A 7,466-nucleotide genomic window follows, 5' to 3' on the forward strand; every position below is an offset into this window, starting at 1 on the left:
GTTAAATAAAGGGTTATATATATAAATACCTGGTTAAATAAAGGGTTAGGGTTATATATATATAAATACCTGGTTAAATAAAGGGTTATATATATAAATACCTGGTTAAATAAAGGGTTATATATATAAATACCTGGTTAAATAAAGGGTTAGAGTTATATATATAAATACCTGGTTAAATAAAGGGTTATATATATAAATACCTGGTTAAATAAAGAGTTAGGGTTATATATATAAATACCTGGTTAAATAAAGGGTTATATATATAAATACCTGGTTAAATAAAGGGTTATATATATAAATACCTGGTTAAATAAAGGGTTAGGGTTATATATATAAATACCTGGTTAAATAAAGGGTTATATATATAAATACCTGGTTAAATAAAGGGTTATATATATAAATACCTGGTTAAATAAAGGGTTAGGGTTATATATATATATAAATACCTGGTTAAATAAAGGGTTATATATATAAATACCTGGTTAAATAAAGGGTTATATATATAAATACCTGGTTAAATAAAGGGTTAGGGTTATATATATAAATACCTGGTTAAATAAAGGGTTATATATATAAATACCTGGTTAAATAAAGGGTTTTATATATAAATACCTGGTTAAATAAAGGGTTAGGGTTATATATATATATAAATACCTGGTTAAATAAAGGGTTATATATATAAATACCTGGTTAAATAAAGGGTTATATATATAAATACCTGGTTAAATAAAGGGTTAGGGTTATATATATAAATACCTGGTTAAATAAAGGGTTAGGGTCATATATATAAATACCTGGTAAATAAAGGGTTATATATATAAATACCTGGTTAAATAAAGGGTTATATATATAAATACCTGGTTAAATAAAGGGTTAGGGTTATATATATAAATACCTGGTAAATAAAGGGTTATATATATATAAATACCTGGTTAAATAAAGGGTTAGGGTTATATATATAAATACCTGGTTAAATAAAGGGTTATATATATAAATACCTGGTTAAATAAAGGGTTAGGGTTATATATATATATACCTGGTTAAATAAAGGGTTAGAGTTATATATATAAATACCTGGTTAAATAAAGGGTTATATATATAAATACCTGGTTAAATAAAGGGTTAGGGTTATATATATAAATACCTGGTAAATAAAGGGTTATATATATAAATACCTGGTTAAATAAAGGGTTATATATATATAAATACCTGGTTAAATAAAGGGTTAGGGTCATATATATAAATACCTGGTAAATAAAGGGTTATATATATAAATACCTGGTTAAATAAAGGGTTAGGGTTATATATATAAATACCTGGTTAAATAAAGGGTTATATATATAAATACCTGGTTAAATAAAGGGTTATATATATAAATACCTGGTTAAATAAAGGGTTATATATATAAATACCTGGTTAAATAAAGGGTTATATATATAAATACCTGGTTAAATAAAGGGTTATATATATAAATACCTGGTTAAATAAAGGGTTAGAGTTATATATATAAATACCTGGTTAAATAAAGGGTTATATATATAAATACCTGGTTAAATAAAGGGTTAGGGTTATATATATAAATACCTGGTTAAATAAAGGGTTATATATATAAATACCTGGTTAAATAAAGGGTTATATATATAAATACCTGGTTAAATAAAGGGTTAGGGTTATATATATAAATACCTGGTTAAATAAAGGGTTATATATATAAATACCTGGTTAAATAAAGGGTTATATATATAAATACCTGGTTAAATAAAGGGTTAGGGTTATATATATATATATAAATACCTGGTTAAATAAAGGGTTATATATATAAATACCTGGTTAAATAAAGGGTTATATATATAAATACCTGGTTAAATAAAGGGTTAGGGTTATATATATAAATACCTGGTTAAATAAAGGGTTAGGGTTATATATATAAATACCTGGTTAAATAAAGGGTTAGGGTCATATATATAAATACCTGGTAAATAAAGGGTTATATATATAAATACCTGGTTAAATAAAGGGTTAGGGTTATATATATAAATACCTGGTAAATAAAGGGTTATATATATATAAATACCTGGTTAAATAAAGGGTTAGGGTTATATATATAAATACCTGGTTAAATAAAGGGTTATATATATAAATACCTGGTTAAATAAAGGGTTAGGGTTATATATATAAATACCTGGTTAAATAAAGGGTTAGGGTTATATATATAAATACCTGGTTAAATAAAGGGTTATATATATAAATACCTGGTTAAATAAAGGGTTAGGGTTATATATATAAATACCTGGTTAAATAAAGGGTTAGGGTTATATATATAAATACCTGGTTAAATAAAGGGTTATATATATATATATACCTGGTTAAATAAAGGGTTAGAGTTATATATATAAATACCTGGTTAAATAAAGGGTTATATATATAAATACCTGGTTAAATAAAGGGTTAGGGTTATATATATAAATACCTGGTAAATAAAGGGTTATATATATAAATACCTGGTTAAATAAAGGGTTATATATATATAAATACCTGGTTAAATAAAGGGTTAGGGTCATATATATAAATACCTGGTAAATAAAGGGTTATATATATAAATACCTGGTTAAATAAAGGGTTAGGGTTATATATATAAATACCTGGTTAAATAAAGGGTTATATATATAAATACCTGGTTAAATAAAGGGTTATATATATAAATACCTGGTTAAATAAAGGGTTATATATATAAATACCTGGTTAAATAAAGGGTTATATATATAAATACCTGGTTAAATAAAGGGTTATATATATAAATACCTGGTTAAATAAAGGGTTATATATATAAATACCTGGTTAAATAAAGGGTTAGAGTTATATATATAAATACCTGGTTAAATAAAGGGTTATATATATAAATACCTGGTTAAATAAAGGGTTAGAGTTATATATATAAATACCTGGTTAAATAAAGGGTTATATATATAAATACCTGGTTAAATAAAGGGTTATATATATAAATACCTGGTTAAATAAAGGGTTATATATATAAATACCTGGTTAAATAAAGGGTTAGGGTTATATATATAAATACCTGGTTAAATAAAGGGTTATATATATAAATACCTGGTTAAATAAAGGGTTAGGGTTATATATATAAATACCTGGTTAAATAAAGGGTTATATATATAAATACCTGGTTAAATAAAGGGTTAGGGTTATATATATAAATACCTGGTTAAATAAAGGGTTAGAGTTATATATATAAATACCTGGTTAAATAAAGGGTTAGAGTTATATATATAAATACCTGGTTAAATAAAGGGTTATATATATAAATACCTGGTTAAATAAAGGGTTAGAGTTATATATATAAATACATGGTTAAATAAAGGGTTATATATATAAATACCTGGTTAAATAAAGGGTTATATATATAAATACCTGGTTAAATAAAGGGTTATATATATAAATACCTGGTTAAATAAAGGGTTATATATATAAATACCTGGTTAAATAAAGGGTTATATATATAAATACCTGGTTAAATAAAGGGTTATATATATAAATACCTGGTTAAATAAAGGGTTATATATATAAATACCTGGTTAAATAAAGGGTTAGAGTTATATATATAAATACCTGGTTAAATAAAGGGTTATATATATAAATACCTGGTTAAATAAAGAGTTAGGGTTATATATATAAATACCTGGTTAAATAAAGGGTTATATATATAAATACCTGGTTAAATAAAGGGTTATATATATAAATACCTGGTTAAATAAAGGGTTAGGGTTATATATATAAATACCTGGTTAAATAAAGGGTTATATATATAAATACCTGGTTAAATAAAGGGTTATATATATAAATACCTGGTTAAATAAAGGGTTAGGGTTATATATATATATAAATACCTGGTTAAATAAAGGGTTATATATATAAATACCTGGTTAAATAAAGGGTTATATATATAAATACCTGGTTAAATAAAGGGTTAGGGTTATATATATAAATACCTGGTTAAATAAAGGGTTATATATATAAATACCTGGTTAAATAAAGGGTTATATATATAAATACCTGGTTAAATAAAGGGTTAGGGTTATATATATATATAAATACCTGGTTAAATAAAGGGTTATATATATAAATACCTGGTTAAATAAAGGGTTATATATATAAATACCTGGTTAAATAAAGGGTTAGGGTTATATATATAAATACCTGGTTAAATAAAGGGTTAGGGTCATATATATAAATACCTGGTAAATAAAGGGTTATATATATAAATACCTGGTTAAATAAAGGGTTATATATATAAATACCTGGTTAAATAAAGGGTTAGGGTTATATATATAAATACCTGGTAAATAAAGGGTTATATATATATAAATACCTGGTTAAATAAAGGGTTAGGGTTATATATATAAATACCTGGTTAAATAAAGGGTTATATATATAAATACCTGGTTAAATAAAGGGTTAGGGTTATATATATATATACCTGGTTAAATAAAGGGTTAGAGTTATATATATAAATACCTGGTTAAATAAAGGGTTATATATATAAATACCTGGTTAAATAAAGGGTTAGGGTTATATATATAAATACCTGGTTAAATAAAGGGTTATATATATAAATACCTGGTTAAATAAAGGGTTATATATATAAATACCTGGTTAAATAAAGGGTTATATATATAAATACCTGGTTAAATAAAGGGTTATATATATAAATACCTGGTTAAATAAAGGGTTATATATATAAATACCTGGTTAAATAAAGGGTTAGAGTTATATATATAAATACCTGGTTAAATAAAGGGTTATATATATAAATACCTGGTTAAATAAAGGGTTAGGGTTATATATATAAATACCTGGTTAAATAAAGGGTTATATATATAAATACCTGGTTAAATAAAGGGTTATATATATAAATACCTGGTTAAATAAAGGGTTAGGGTTATATATATAAATACCTGGTTAAATAAAGGGTTATATATATAAATACCTGGTTAAATAAAGGGTTATATATATAAATACCTGGTTAAATAAAGGGTTAGGGTTATATATATATATATAAATACCTGGTTAAATAAAGGGTTATATATATAAATACCTGGTTAAATAAAGGGTTATATATATAAATACCTGGTTAAATAAAGGGTTAGGGTTATATATATAAATACCTGGTTAAATAAAGGGTTAGGGTTATATATATAAATACCTGGTTAAATAAAGGGTTAGGGTCATATATATAAATACCTGGTAAATAAAGGGTTATATATATAAATACCTGGTTAAATAAAGGGTTAGGGTTATATATATATATAAATACCTGGTAAATAAAGGGTTATATATATATAAATACCTGGTTAAATAAAGGGTTAGGGTTATATATATAAATACCTGGTTAAATAAAGGGTTATATATATAAATACCTGGTTAAATAAAGGGTTAGGGTTATATATATAAATACCTGGTTAAATAAAGGGTTAGGGTTATATATATAAATACCTGGTTAAATAAAGGGTTATATATATAAATACCTGGTTAAATAAAGGGTTATATATATAAATACCTGGTTAAATAAAGGGTTAGGGTTATATATATAAATACCTGGTTAAATAAAGGGTTATATATATAAATACCTGGTTAAATAAAGGGTTAGGGTTATATATATAAATACCTGGTTAAATAAAGGGTTATATATATATATATACCTGGTTAAATAAAGGGTTAGAGTTATATATATAAATACCTGGTTAAATAAAGGGTTATATATATAAATACCTGGTTAAATAAAGGGTTAGGGTTATATATATAAATACCTGGTAAATAAAGGGTTATATATATAAATACCTGGTTAAATAAAGGGTTAGGGTCATATATATAAATACCTGGTAAATAAAGGGTTATATATATAAATACCTGGTTAAATAAAGGGTTAGGGTTATATATATAAATACCTGGTTAAATAAAGGGTTATATATATAAATACCTGGTTAAATAAAGGGTTATATATATAAATACCTGGTTAAATAAAGGGTTATATATATAAATACCTGGTTAAATAAAGGGTTATATATATAAATACCTGGTTAAATAAAGGGTTATATATATAAATACCTGGTTAAATAAAGGGTTATATATATAAATACCTGGTTAAATAAAGGGTTAGAGTTATATATATAAATACCTGGTTAAATAAAGGGTTATATATATAAATACCTGGTTAAATAAAGGGTTAGAGTTATATATATAAATACCTGGTTAAATAAAGGGTTATATATATAAATACCTGGTTAAATAAAGGGTTATATATATAAATACCTGGTTAAATAAAGGGTTAGGGTTATATATATAAATACCTGGTTAAATAAAGGGTTATATATATAAATACCTGGTTAAATAAAGGGTTAGGGTTATATATATAAATACCTGGTTAAATAAAGGGTTATATATATAAATACCTGGTTAAATAAAGGGTTAGGGTTATATATATAAATACCTGGTTAAATAAAGGGTTAGAGTTATATATATAAATACCTGGTTAAATAAAGGGTTAGAGTTATATATATAAATACCTGGTTAAATAAAGGGTTAGAGTTATATATATAAATACATGGTTAAATAAAGGGTTATATATATAAATACCTGGTTAAATAAAGGGTTATATATATAAATACCTGGTTAAATAAAGGGTTATATATATAAATACCTGGTTAAATAAAGGGTTATATATATAAATACCTGGTTAAATAAAGGGTTATATATATAAATACCTGGTTAAATAAAGGGTTATATATATAAATACCTGGTTAAATAAAAGGTTATATATATAAATACCTGGTTAAATAAAGGGTTATATATATAAATACCTGGTTAAATAAAGGTGAAATAAAAACACAGACAGACAACCACAGTCAGACAGACCTCTTTGCTCCTAGAATCCTACAGTGACCACGAGGGGAGAGAGATCTGAGGTCTGGAAACTCATCTCTCATCGGACTACAACAAAAAATAATGACGTGAAACCTGTTGTATTAAAACATTTAATGACGATTTTATTGGGATTAAAAAGTCTGTATGGAATGTCCAGATATACAGTACTATAACACAGCAGTTAAACACAGGGTTGAATCCTAACTTCCACTTATTAATCAACATTGATAGTCAATGTTATAATTTGGCTTAAGAGGAAGGTAGAATTCTCCTCATATAAAGCACCACTAGATTCTGAAATGACCAGTGGATTAGTACAGGCAGGTACACGGTTAAAAAATATATATTTGAAAAAAATAAGTGGCTGGCTGGTGATCATCGTCCTAATTCCCGGTGGGGGAATTACCTTGTTGGTGATGTTCTGATATATATATGCCAAGTGATACAGTTGAAGTCTGAAGTTTACATACACTTAGAGTTGGAGTCATTAAAACTTGTTTTTCAATCACTCCACAAATGTCTTGTTA

At 24.5% G+C, this 7,466-nt stretch overlaps 1 protein-coding gene across 1 annotated transcript in view; it reads right to left on the minus strand.

Moving 5' to 3' along the window:
- LOC139379252 (SH3 domain-containing protein 19-like) overlaps nt 1–7,466 on the minus strand; it is a 35,503-nt gene that overhangs the window by 5,623 nt on the left and 22,414 nt on the right. The window lies entirely within an intron of this gene.

The sequence above is a fragment of the Oncorhynchus clarkii genome, chromosome 21, assembly GCF_045791955.1.
Source record: "Oncorhynchus clarkii lewisi isolate Uvic-CL-2024 chromosome 21, UVic_Ocla_1.0, whole genome shotgun sequence".
Taxonomy (NCBI): Eukaryota; Metazoa; Chordata; class Actinopteri; order Salmoniformes; family Salmonidae; genus Oncorhynchus; species Oncorhynchus clarkii.